Here is a 14,499-nt window from a genome sequence, read left to right on the forward strand (position 1 = left end):
CTCTGCCATACATACTGATATTATTCCCCATTTCACAGATAGGAATTCTGAGGCTTAGAAAATTCAAGTGGCTTGCCTCCAGTCTGAGAGCTGAGCTTTTCATAAGGCCTCTTTGCTCACCACACTGCATCCCCAAGAAAAATGCTTTCTTTGTTTTGTTTTGTTTTTGTTTTTTGCTAACGAGGGTAGGTGTGGTCAAGGTTTCTAGAATACGTAAGAATCAAACGATTAGAAAAAGCTGGGGCAAAAAAAAATCCATGGGAGGATTAATATCAGGAGTTAATTATACCAAGCACTACTGGTTTAATAATTGTGTAGACCCAGAGATAATTTAATAGAGAAGACTAAACCCAGAAGGATTGCAAAGCTGCCTAAAAATCATTTGGAGACATTTGTGACCTTTTAATTTATTGATTTTCTGATGAATCACAGTGTTCTGATTAATTTGAATTCATACCATCCATTTCTACACATAAAAATAAGATGGAATTGAGTTCTGCTTTTTCTGTAGAACAATGTTGTAGAAATTAGCTTTCAGGAACTGCAGGAAAATCAATACTTACTTTTGGGCAAACAGAGGAATAATGATGCCCATTTCATGGTGGAAGGACGAAGGATGGCTGGTAGTTACATTACTTGAGAGTGCTCAGAAGCACTGGTTATATGTAAAAATACATGATTATTTAAAGGACACCCGCATTTATGTGTGTAACCACTCAAGAACTGGCAGTTCTCAATTCAATTTCTGCATTACAGAGTTGTCAACAATTGTTTGGGAACAACGTATAGTGGGAAGCTGTATTTTTATGAGGTTTAATTTTTCATAAAATGAAATGGTCTTTAAAAAAAGTGATGGCACTTTTATGAACAACTCCTGCCATTGTTCGGAGAAGGTTGGAGCTGACGGTTGCTAGGCAGCCAGGGCCATCACTGGGAAAGCCACCGAAATGAACGATCCCCAGGACAGGAGGTTAGTCCAAGGGATGAGAAATTAACTCCCTGTGGGACCAGGCACCTTAGATTCGTTTTTCCCCATTTTATCTATAACAACACCATCAACTAGTGAAGAAGTATCTCAGCCATAAGAATAACAATGGCAGTCTCATCCAGGTTCAGAATTATGACAACATCTCATGGGGGGGAAGTATGGCAAGGGGAGCTTTATGTCCTTCTGGATGGACTTACCTTCAAAATCCAGTTTATTCCCTTCTCTGAAAGGCTTGTTCATGACTATTTGCTCTCAGAGAAGCTCAGGAATTAGAAATGTCAGAGCCCAAACTGCAGGCCAACCCCAGCAAAGAGAGTTAGGGCCTCCGTGCTTCAGGAGCAGTGACAGGATTCTTCTGGATTTTTCTGTGTTAATAAAAACAAATATGATGGCTACCCGTTACTGTGACCCAGATTCTGTGCTAAACATTTTTTCCTGAACTATCTCATTTAATCCTTAAGATGACGCTAACAGATTGGTACTCTCCTAAGCCCCATTTTACAGGTGAGGAAGCTGAGGCTTACAAAGGTCACGGAAATGGTCCAAGAACATATAACTTGTCAGTGGTTAAGCTGAACCTCAGACCCAGGTCTTTCTGACTCCAGAACCATTATGTTATACTGGCCATCTCATGGGAGACTGTCTCCACGGGGGAAAAGCAGTATATATTTCTATTTTTAAAACATTACATTTAAACTTGTTTTTAAATGTTTAGGGTAGGGATTAGAGAATCTACGTGGGTGAAGACAGAGTGACAGTAACTCAATGTTACTGTTTACAGAGGACAGTAAGGGAGGGAAAGGAAGAGAAGGCAAGGGAAGACTAAGATGAAGCTCAGAAAAACTTTTAACATTTGAAGGTCCAACAGAGGAGGATGAACCAGGAAAGAAAATAAGAGTAGGCAGAAAGATAAAAGAAAAACCCAGAGAGTTTATTGTGAAAGAAGAACCCTAACATTATCTACTATTATTGAGTACACTCTGTCAAGCACTATTCTAAGCCCTCTGCATGTAGGACCTTATTTAATCTTCATAACAGCCCCAAGGTAGATCCTATTATTAACCTCATTACACATAAACTGAGGCACAGAGTGGCTAAGGGATTTGCTGAAGTTCACAAAGCCAGAAAGTGGCAAAGCCTGAACTTTAACCTAGGCTAGCTGACATTAGAATCTGAACTCTTTGCTGAAATACTGTGTCGAACTTAGTAGTTTGTCCCAAGGTAATATTTTCTTGAAGGAAATTAGTACAGAAGTATGATCTAAATGTTTTCATAACAAGACATTCTGTGATGTTTTTAAAGCACAAATACTGGCTAATCACAGATCACCTACAAAACCTTTTGATAGGAGAGATACATTCTCAAGAAAATATTTTCAAACTATAAACAAGGATATGATTCTAGACTAAACATTAATTATGTTCGTATAACATTGCATTTCAGTCCTAGTAGACCACGCTGTTACATTCACTTTATAAACAATAGGAATAGTTTGCTACCTATACACTTACACTGGAATATTAGAGCCCTCATTCTTTCTAGAACAAAGCCTTATTAACCATGTCTAACACACTGTCCCAGTGGCTAGCTAAAGTTACAGACCTTTAATAAAGTGCTGATCATGGTATCTTTGCTGGTTGAACCTAGACTCTGCCTCAGAATCCTTCTCTATCCATCAGAGAGGGTATGCAAGTTGAAAGATTTGCCATCCCTGACCGAGCCAGATGTTCCCAGTGGACTTGCCCAGGTATTTATTATACACCTGGTAGCAGCTACAGCATCTGAAAAGCTAACTTTACAAACCATCTTGCAATGTTTCTCAGGTCTGTGGCTCAAGGACCACCTACACATTAAGAACCTTCATCCACGAGTTAATTGTTAAAGCTGGGGCTCAGTGGGAATACATTACACTGTTCTCTCTACTTTTATATATGGATGAAATTTCCATAAATGTTTATTAGATACGCAGACCTACTTGATTCAGAATACCTGGGGCAGGGAGGCCTGGGAATGTAAATTTTTAGCAGGCTGACAAGAGTGACTTTTAGGTACCCTAAAGTTGGTTCTTTTAGAGTGATTCTCAGCCTTGGCTGTACAGCAGATTCACTTGGGGAACTTTAAACATGCCAATGTTCAGACCACATCCCAGATTAATGAAATCAGAATCTCTGGGCGGGGGCAGGGGGGTGTCACCTGGGCATCAGTATTTTTCGAAACTCTTTGGATATCTTCACGGTGCAGTCACGTCTGAGATCTATTGATACAGCACATCCTACCTCTTCTCACACATCAGTAGTCTATTTAGGTCCCACATTTTTCATGCACTGAAAGGTACAAAGGTATCCAAGGGGACCTGGGAAGAGCATGGATATTATCTCATCCTGTCTCTAGAACTTCCTTTGTTACAGCAGCTGAAAACAATTGTTGGGCCAACTTGTACTAGAAAGCAGAGTTAGTTACCGCACACACTCTTTCACAGGTTTCCACCAGATGGGTTAACTCTGCATGATTTCAAGAATGGTTTATATAGATGCTCCTAGAGTCCAGTGGCCTTAAATTTTAGCCTCTGTCTTAGGGGTTCCCCAGCAACTGATCCAGAGGTGAAAATTTCTGTGCAAGAGATTTATTCATTAAGGACTCCAGGAAGACTAAGGTGGAAGTTGGGGAAACAGGACAGAGAAGGGGAGGAAGCCAAGCAAATTGCTACCTCCAAAGCCCACAGAAGCAGTTTCAGCCTGACGCCACAGAGAAGCTGTGGAGGGGACCTCATGCCTCTGAATTTTCCCCACTCAAAGAAAAGGAGATGGGGCTTTCCTACCCTTGCACCCCTCATTCAGTGGTTAAGGGCTACCCCAGAGAGATGGAAATTCCCAGGTGCTTCCTGCCCTTGGAAGTGCAAGAAAAGTCCAACGACCGTCCTCCTCTTGCTGAAGGAAGCAAAAACACATTGAAGTTGGCGGAAGGAAGCGGGGAGCATCACACGGAAAAGGTACAAAGGTATCCAGGGAGATCTGGGAAGAGTATGTCTATTATCCCCTACAGTCTCTAAAACGTCCTCTGTTACAAGCAGCTGAAAACAATTGTTCGGCTGACTCAGGCTAGAGAGCAGAGATAGTTACCATATTAAGAAACCCATCACCTTCCACGAAACAGTTCACTGTCCCATATTCTTTGATAATTCTGATAGCAAGTAGGATTCATTTCAACTCTGAATTGATTGGTAAGGGCTACCCAGAGCATTTTACTGAGAAAGACCGTGAGCTCCGGTTGGAAAAGTGTCACGTTCGATTAGTGATGCGTGCCACAAGCAAATGAGTAGGCAATCGCAGTAGGTACTCTCAGAGAACTTTGATATCTAAGATATCGCTAGATTGCCTGGGCAAGTTTTTAAAAACACTGATGCCTGGATCCCACCTCCAGTGATTCTGATTTAGTCTGAGGAGGGAAGCTGGCATCTGTGTTTTATTAAAGCATCCCAAGTGACTATATTATTGCCGCAAAGGTAAAGAACCACAGCAATATTCAGATAAATCGACATGCTGCTTCCCAGTTGTCCCAGGAAATGTTTTCAGGCATACTTTAAAAGAATGAAATAAATCCTCCAAAACCCAAATATTTTATTTATAATTCCTTTCTCAGTCTCATAAAAATGTCTTTTCAAACATGAACAGCAGAACACTTTTGTTTGTTTTGTCTTTTCTTGAAACTTCAATACAATGTGGACTTTGAATAGGCTAGTCATGGCCAAATCTTCAGTTGCCTTGTATGAATAGACTTAAATTACTGATTTCTATTCACACATTCTTCAAATAATTACATTTTTTTTAAATTAATTAATTTATTTTTGGCTGCGTTGGGTCTTCATTGCTGCGCATGCTTCTCATTGCGGTGGCTTCTCTTGTTGCAGAGCACGAGTTCTAGGTGCACGGGCTTCAGTAGTTGTGGCACGCGGGCTCAGTAGTTGTGGCTCGCGGGCTCTAGAGCGCAGATTCAGTAGTTGTGGCACATGGGCTTAGCTGCTCCACAGCATGTGGGATCTTCCCGGACCAGGGCTCGAACCCATGTCCCCTGCATTGGCAGGCGGACTCTCAACCACTGCGCCACCAGGGAAGCCCCAAATAATTACATTTTGATATGCATCTCTGAAAGACAATGGTCTTTACCTATTGAAAACATTGCTTGAATGTATATACTTGCAATTTGTAAGGCAAAAAAATAACTTGTGTGATGTGAGTCAATGTAATTGTTTGTTACAAGATCATTTAGCAAGAGCATGACTGCTGGCTAAAGTATGTTACAAACTTGCATGCCATCTTGTGGAGGATGGTGCAAGTGATGTAATTACAAAGTAAATACTCCAAAAAAATAGTTATTAAAAATATGACTGTGGTTTTCTCCAAACATCTGCCTTTCGTGTGGAGAATTAAAGATTTTTTTTTCTAGGTAATTAAAGCTTTTCTTAAAATCACTTTTTCCCCCAATTATATACTATTCTAAGCAAAATTGTTCTTTAGCTTGAATAACTCAGATAATTATCTCAATTCTCAAATTCATTTAGCTAGTATATGCCAAAACGATATATTTCATCACATACCAGAACTTGACAAGAATGTCATATTGTAGGATTTAACCCTTTCCCCCCTTTCTCTTGGTGTCACAAAGAGGTGAAATTTTAAGGTGGGGTTAGGGTAGAAGACCAGGCCATTGGAGCAACTCAGAAATAAATCTTTTGGATACATACCCAGAAGTGAGATTGCTAAATCATGTGTAGTTTACTTTTAATTTTTTTTTTAATTAATTAATTAATTTATTTATTTATTTTGGCTGTGTTGGGTCTTCGTTTCTGTGCGAGGGCTTTCTCTAGTTGCGGCGAGCGGGGACCACTCTTCATCACAGTGCGCGGGCCTCTCACTGTCGCGGCCTCTCTTGTTGCGGAGCACAGGCTCCAGACGCGCAAGCTCAGTAGTTGTGGCTCACGGGCCCAATTGCTCCGCGGCATGTGGGATCTTCCCAGACCAGGGTCCGAACCCATGTCCCCTGCGTTGGCAGGCAGGTCCTCAACCACCACACCACCAGGGAAGCCCTACTTTTAATTTTTTGAGGAACCTCCATACTGTGTTACATAGTGGCTGCACCATTGTGCATCCCCATCAACAGTGTACAAGCTTTCCAGTTTCTCCACATCCTTGCCAGTACTTGCTGTCTTTGTTTTTGTTTGTTTGGTTGTTGTTGTTGTTTTTTATAACAGCCATACTGACCCTTATAAGAAAACTCGTTGTGTTTTTGATTTGCATTTCCCTGATGATTAGTGACATTGAGCATTTTTGGTTTTTTTAATTTATTTATTTTTGGCTGCGTTGGGTCTTCGTTGCTGCGCGCGGGCTTTCTCTAGTTGTGGCGAGTGAGGGCTACTCTTCTTTGCGGTACACGGGCTTCTCATTGCGGTGGCTTCTCTTGTTGCAGAGCACGGGCTCTAGGGCACGTGGGCTTCAGTAGTTGTGGTGCACAGGCTCAGTAGTTGTGGCGCACGGGCTTAGTTGTTCTGCACCATGTGGGATCTTCCTGGACCAGGGCTCGAACCCGTGTCCCCTGCATTGGCAGGCAGATTCTTAACTACTGCGCCACCAGGGAAGTCCTTGAGCATTTTTTATATACTTTTGGCCATTGTATATCTTTGGAAAAATGTCTGTTCAAGTCCTTAGCCCATTTCTAAATTGGGTCATTAGGGGGTTTTTTGCTATTGAGTTGTAGGAATGCCCCCCACACACAAATGAAACTTAAAAAATTGAAAGTGTAGATGCTATCCAAAGGAAACATGGGCCTTTTCCCTAAAATGATTATATTTAAAAACAGGCCATTAAAACCAGAATTGTCACCCCAAATTATAAAGCAAAACTTACATATTCTGGTTTCTAACTCAATAGACTGATCTTTTTCTCCCTTTAATGTTGGCTTTTACAGCTGAGTTATAACATAGGAGTATATAATTAAAATCCTCAGGTCCGTAATTATAATCTCTACTGCAGTATACCTGTTGAGTCTTTTGATGATTCCATCACTAATTATGCCTCTTAGAAGATCCAAATATCACTTTACCATAAAAATCTGATCATCGTCAGCTTTCAGTCAGTATACTTGACTGAACGGAAAATATTATTTATTTCCATATAAAATCTGTGGGCTGCAATGATTCATTGTACGTATTTTATCAAAGAGGGAAAAATAATAAAACCATAGAAACAGATTTCTTTTTGTCATTAAATGGTATATCTTTTATCTTTAAAGGGCTACCATGAAACTTCCAGAAATTATTCTTTATTGGAATTTAAAAAAAAAATCTTTCCAGCAAGTTATTAGTATGCTGGTTTAGTTAGCTGATTATTTCCTTATCCTATTACATAATGCCCAAAAGAAAGTAAAAGTTTATTAATGAAATGACAATATATATCCAAGATCTATATTCTAAGATTTGTCACTAACTTTGGAATACCTTGTATGAGATATTTTACCTTGAAATAGAGTGATTAAATCTTATTTCATGAAAATAGTCCCATTTTATCTAACTTTCATCCTTCTCACCCTCAACCCTACTCTCATCTCTCCCACTGTCTGGCCATTTCTTGTCCTCAAAGCCAGGGCTTATTTTTACAAGCTGCTAATTAACTGTTTTGATAGACACAGTAAGGCACAACACAGTACTCTGAAAACTAACTTTAAGGGAATAAGTTTATTTCACCATGAAGAAAGGAAAAGACAGAATACATGTTGAGCAAGATACCTCTCTCCCTGCTACTTCTTGTTCATGACAGTCAGAGGCATATATACTGCCCCAGGAAGTAGGATTCTTAAAGCAAAATTGAATTGAGACAATGTACATAGATTTCTAAAACTGCCTCTCTATGTAATAGATAATAGAGAAAGCCACATGCAACCCCCTTACCACCACTACTCTCACCACCATGGAACCAGGAAGTTTAAGATGGTCACACGGGGGGAGGGGTTGGTAATATGGATGAGGTGAGACATGGGGAGTTGGGGTACAGTAGAGACCCAGGGAAGCATTGGAAAGACCTCTGTGGGGAGGAGTAGGGTCAGCTTCAAGTCACCCAGGGATTTCAGTACTATGGGGTGGGAAAGAAGGGGGATCTTCTATCTGCAGCCATTTTTTAATCATCCCTAGATGGACCCCAGATATTGCTGACTTGCCCTTTCTGGAAATTCCCTAGCTGCCTACTCCCCACTTTCTGTTTGAAATTAATATAGCTACTCCAGCTTTCCAGGAATTGCTGTTAACATGGTATTTCTATTTCTACCCCTTTACTTTGAGCCTATTGGTGTTTTTATATTTAAAGTATGTTTCTTACAGACATTATATAGTTGGGCCTTGTTTTTGTTTTTGTTTTTGTCTTCATCCACTCTGACAATCTCTGTCTTTGAATTGATGCATTTGGACCATTTGTATTAGTTGAATTCATATCTACCACATTTGTAACTGTTTTCTATTCATTGCAATTGTCCTTTGTTTTTTCCCTCTTTGTTTTAACTGAACATTTTATATGATTCCATTTTGTCTTCTTTATTAGCATATCAGTTTCACTTCTTAATTTTTTTGTTATTGCCTCAATTTCTAATGTACATTTTTAACTAACCTAAACGTAGCTTCACATAACACTATATTGCTTTCTAGAGACTGCAGCAATAACAGTATAGGTAGCTTATACCAGGGTATTCCCAATTCCTCTCTCCTGCTGCTTGTGATACTGCTGACTTTCATTTCACTTAACAATATGCTATAATCTTCTACTACATTGTTACTATTAGATAAAATTATCTTTTAGTGAACTAAAAATAGAAAATTATTTTACCTTTATTTCTTTCTTCTCTCATGTTTTTCCTTTCTTTATGTAGATCCAAGTTTTTCACCTATATTATTTTCCTTCTTACTGATGAACTTCCTTTGACATTTCTTGCAGGTCAAGTATGCTGGTAATCAATTTCCTCAGTTTGTGTTTGGCTGAAAAAGTCTTTATTCCTCCTTAGCTTTTGAAGGACACTTTCACTGGATATAGACTTCTTGTTGATTTTTTTTTTCCTTTGAGCATTTAAAATATTTCACTCCACTCTCTTTTTGCTTGCACAGTTTCTAACAAGAAGTCTGTTATATTTCTTATCTTTGTTCCTTTACAGGTATGGTGTTCATTTTCCTGTGGCTTCTATCAAGATTTTCTCTTTGTCTTTGGGTTTCTGAGCTTTGAATATGATTTGCCTAAGGGCATGTGTGTATGTGTGTGTATCCAGATGAGATAAGGTTCAGGAAAATTCTTTTCTCCAAGAGAGTAGGCTTTGTTAGGAGAAAGCTCTGGGTTTATTTCACAATGATTCTTTTCTCTCTCTCGCTCGCCCCAAGACACAGGTGATACTTTTTGAATCTTCACTGTGAAAACCTCATTAATGGAGTTCCTGGTGGTAAAAACCATGAAAGTGTGGAGTCCGCCTAAGACTGTGGCACCCAGCACTTTGTCTCATGGTAGTCCACCTTCAGCCTCCAGCAATTCATCAGAATTACCATGATAAGTCTTTATACCTGCTTATGGCTCTAGCAGTTTCCGCTCCAAGTAAGCAGAAGTTGGCTGTGACTCTCGTGATTCACCAGTCTATCCAAATTTTGGAGTGCTGGTTTCTCCTGATGGGTCCAAGAAAAGTCTTTGATTTTCAGCTTGTTCAGGGTAAGAGGTCTTACTTTTTCTATCTCTAAGAACAATCCATGAACCAGAGTTTCAGGGATCTTTGAACATGTACAATAGCAATGGTGGTACAGCATGAAAAATCTTAGTCCTGGAACGTAGTGAGTCTAGATATATAAAAATCCACTCGTGTTACATTAATTATTGTGGGCCAAGTCTTCATCTAGAATTTCATCTTTCATCATTATAACAACCCCAGAGATATGTCATGTTTTATCAATCTTACAGCAGCATCTAGTATAATCTTTCTACCCTGTGGGATGCTCGATAGGCATTACATGAAAAGTTAACAGGTGTTACATTTCATTTAAAAAGTGCTATGGACGAATAATTACAACAAATCGGATTAAACAAACATCTCTCTATTAGAGAACTCCTCAGGAAATTTAATATGCTGGGTATTGAGAATTCAGAGGCGATAAGTAGACATCATTTCCCTAAATCATTTGATCATAGGATGTTTTATTTTTCTCTTGGAGCATCTGGTGGGACTTGTGTTTGGCGGAATACACTTTGGTGTGGTTTTGGTAGTATGAGAAGAAACACGCTGGCTTTAGAGCAAAAGGAACATGGGTTTGAATTTCAACTACACTAATTATTTTTTAGGCAAATTGCTTAATCCTATTAGCCTAATGGTGCTCATCTATAAATTAAAGGCATAATACATTAGCTTATTGATCCGTTACTTAATATCATAATAGACAGTAGTATCTGCTTCAGGGATTAACATAGGGATTCAACGATATAAGGTATATGCCTGTCACCTGATAAACACTTAACAGTTATTAATGTCATTATTATTATCATCACACACCAGACTCCAAAAGAATGGTAAGCTCTTTCCCAGATTAGAACCAGTTTTTCTCTGAATCGATGTGAAGTCAAATGCAAATGAAAGTTGTTGCCCAGTCATGAATACTTGAATAACACATCTGGTCTGATCTCCTGTGTTAGAAGGATGTGTGTAGGAGTGGATCTAAGTGTAAGTTTCCATGGCCTATATCAACACTGAAATGTCATTCCGTGTTTGGTAAAATTCACAAAGAACATTGCATGAGACTTCCAAATATGGCCCAGCAACCAATTCTCAGAAAAGTATAGGGTCAGGGCCAAAAGCATTTAATCTCTATGACTAAGCGTTTGGGAGTCTTTCATTTGAAATGAATTACTTGCATTAATTGGCTAGTAAGTCACTGTGATTGCATATTAAAGTCACAGCTAAGCCCTATTGGACTGTGATGTGTTTTCCACACTAAAGTGTCAACATGGTGGGTGACCTGCCATGCAGAACACCAGGGAAGCAATTGCAATATGGTATCTGGTGCCCATGTGGCTGGAGTTGCTCAGTGCTGGACTCAACACTATAATCTTGAATAGGTTGATTTGGAGCAATATACATGATTAGGTGGCTTAATTGCATGTTGTAAAGGAAGCTGTGACCTTTCCAGTCCCATCCTGGATGTGGTATTGTGCTCTTGGGAGGAGGATAAGACAAATGTGGGGGGGGGGGGGAAGTTGACAACAGCAGTGTTCATTCGTGTAATTACTTGAGTGTATTCAATACCTTAAAAAACTATACGGACAATGCCTCAGATATTAGTGGCCATCTATTGTTTAAAGAAAATTTTGTAAAAGTCAAGTTGCCTTGGATAAGGACCCAGTAGCATTACCGGTAAATTGTAAATGTTGAAAGTACAGCATCAGCATGAACAATTCTCTAATTTTTCACCAATTTAGAAAAGTCATACAACATTAAAAATTTAAGGCCATGATATTCTTGTCTATCAATCCATTAGCTAAAAATGTTACAGCCTAATAATGTCATAACGATTCCATATGACATCAAAAATTAAGACAGTAATATAAATCCTGTCATTTGCAAGATATTTTACAGTTGAAAAACTACTTTTAAGTCCATTATAACATGAGAGAAAGCGGTATGAGAGAAGACAAAGCAGATATCATTTTCCCAAATTTACAGCTGAAGCAGAGAAGCAGGTCGTGTAAAAGACTTAGAGCAGTAAAGTTGGGACTTAGATCCAAGCCTCTTGGCACAAAATCCACAGTTTCATCCCCCTCCCATGGTATCTATACCTAGAGGACACCTATTCTAAATAAGCGCGTTCTTGGGGCATTATCAAGCCTGAGGACCAGACCTAGTGCTTTGAAATACAAGTTAATTCTGCCAGGAAGTTGTAGTGTTTCGCAACAGTATGTGTAGCCAAAATCCCCAAGAATGAAATGAAATGCTTGGCATCTTTTGACAAAAGTTACCTAAGGATTAGGCTGGGCCTGCCTGCACACCGTGAAATGCACCAGAAGGGAAGAAATTACTCAGACAACCCAGCCTTCTTTCATTTTCACCTGAAATGTCCTCATAATTGAGGCAAAAGTTATGTTTGGAACCTCAATTGTGGGCATAATTGATCTGGTAATCTCCATGGCTCTATGTGTGAACACAGTCACACATAAAACCACCAGGCACTGATAGTCTCTGCCCCAAACCATAAATTACCTCGAAAACAGCATCCTCTGGATCCTTGGCCGCAGCTCTGTAAATGACTGTGCCAGGGCCAGTGTCTCCTAGGATATCAATCTCGGTAACTGCCAGAAAATGTAAAATAGACGTCCTTGAATGAGTGTCACCATCATAAGCCCAGAAACTCTTCATTCAATCCTGGATCTTAGATAAAACTTAATGCATTGTGCTTGCTCTGTACAGATGTTTTTATAGGGTGATTCCCATTAATCATAATCATAATAATAATAGACATCATTTATCAAGCGTCTATCATGTATCAGGTATAGGGCAAAGAGGTATATAAATTTAAATAATAACAATATTGAACATTTCCTGAGTGCTTATAACTGCTAAGCACTCAAAACCATTGGTGACTATTATTTCCATTTTACTGAGCATTAGAAAGAGTAAGTAACTCAAGGTTACACAGCTAATACGTTATTGGGTGCTATTATTGTCTGATTATTATTATTTTTTTAAAATTTATTTATTTATTTATTTTTGGCTGTGTTGGGTCTTAGTTTCTGTGCAAGGGCTTTCTCTAGTGGCAAGCAGAGGCCACTCTTCATCGCGGTGCACGGGCCTCTCTCTATTGCGGCCTCTCTTGTTGCGGAGCACAGGCTCCAGTCGCGCAGGCTCAGTAGTTGTGGCTCACGGGCCTAGTTGCTCCGGGGCATGTGGGATCCTCCCAGACCAGGGCTCGAACCTGTGTCCCCTGCATTGGCAGGCGGATTCTCAACCACTGTGCCACCAGGGAAGCCCTTGTCTGATTATTAATGTCTGTCCTTTCCTTAAGTTTGCCTTCTTTCTATCCATTTTTAAAACATTGGGGACCATAAACTTGCATATTTACTAGTCAAACCACTCTTCAGGGATCAGGAACACTGGGGCAGAGGGAGACCCCTTAGTGCTGGAGGAGAGGACCCACCCCCCGAGAAGCTGCTGCACCATTTTGCCAAGGGGACAGGATTTGTGGAGCAAAGGCATCCACAGCCTGTTTGGACTCTAGTCAGGACACTGGCTGGGCCAGCCCATCAGCAAAGGTGCATGGCGTGTCCGCCAGCAACCTGGCACCAGGCTCACCGATTTAGAAGTCAGAAGAGCATGTGTTCACCTTGGATCTGCTTTTGAGGAGCTCATCCTCTGCTTGGAAAAGGGAATGGAAGAAAACGAACACGTATTCAGCACCTCCTGTGTGCCTGGCACTAGGGTTGCCCTGTGAACACACTCTGTCAGGTGACTTTCATCAAGAAGGGACTAGTATCTCAGTTTAACTACTGGGGACGCTGAGGCTCAGGCAGGATGAGTAACTGTCCCTAGTCAGTGACCCTCCCAACATCTAAGCCTCAAATGCTTACGCTTCTAATAAAGAACGTGGATCATCCACGTGTAGGTGTTAAATATTTGACTAGAAAAAGGCAGAGTTGAGAATAAATGAGACGAGAGTGAGAAAAAGAGATTCATACGTGGTGAAAATCAAATAGAAAGGGATGGGGAGAGACAGAGGGAGAGAGAGAGAGAGAGAGCACAAGAAGGACTTGATCCCTGCCTTCATGAAGCATCTAACTCAATGACATAGACATGCTGTTCATTTAATCATCACACAAAGGAATAATTTTAGTACATGATAAACAGATAAATGAATAATTCTTAACAGTGAGCAAGTTACTTCACCTTTCTAAGCCTGGTGACTCATCTATACAATGGAATGCAAATAGAACGTACCTCCAATGCTCTCAGCATTAAATAAACTAATCCATCTGATGCTCTTAGCATAGTGCCTGCTACATAGTGCCCGGTAAGTGGCAGTCATGTATCATTACTTTTGTTATCATTATTCTCCTTATCACTCTTATAACCATGACACTATGAGAGGACACAGGGCATGATGTCGACATACATATGTCCACAGGGTCCTTCCTTCCCCAAGACAAGAACTCTGTACCTTGGTCTCTTTGAGCAAGGGATCCGATGAAGATGGGTGTCTCATTCACAACTGCAATCTGGATTAAAATGGTCTGTGAGGCTGTTGCCCCTTGATTGTCTTTGGCATAAATTATCAGGGAGAAGAGAGCCACCATCTTAAAGTCCAGCTTGGGTACTCCAGTGGTGAATAACGAAAAAAATTTTTAAATGCAGAATAATGGAATGAATGACTGGCTTCCTAAAGATGTAGACAGAATATTTTAGATCTATAATTCCCACTATGAATCAGCACTTTAAAAAAAAAAGAAATAAAAACCTTG

At 40.0% G+C, this 14,499-nt stretch overlaps 1 long non-coding RNA gene and 1 pseudogene across 2 annotated transcripts in view; one reads left to right on the top strand and one right to left on the bottom strand.

Annotated features, from left to right (window-relative positions):
- LOC309638150 (cadherin-related family member 3-like) overlaps positions 1 to 14,370 on the bottom strand; it is a 44,266-nt pseudogene extending 29,896 nt beyond the window's left edge. Inside the window, exons 1-2 of the transcript in view lie at positions 14,199 to 14,370; positions 12,248 to 12,336 (exon numbers count right to left, since the gene is read on the bottom strand). The product of the transcript in view is annotated as a cadherin-related family member 3-like (transcript). The remainder of the gene's footprint in view (positions 1 to 12,247; positions 12,337 to 14,198) is intronic.
- Positions 1 to 14,499, top strand: part of LOC309637539 — an 84,352-nt gene that overhangs the window by 65,320 nt on the left and 4,533 nt on the right. The gene's annotated exons all lie outside the window — the stretch shown is intronic.

This window comes from Balaenoptera physalus, assembly GCF_965194825.1.
Source record: "Balaenoptera physalus genome assembly, chromosome: 11".
NCBI lineage: Eukaryota > Metazoa > Chordata > Mammalia > Artiodactyla > Balaenopteridae > Balaenoptera > Balaenoptera physalus.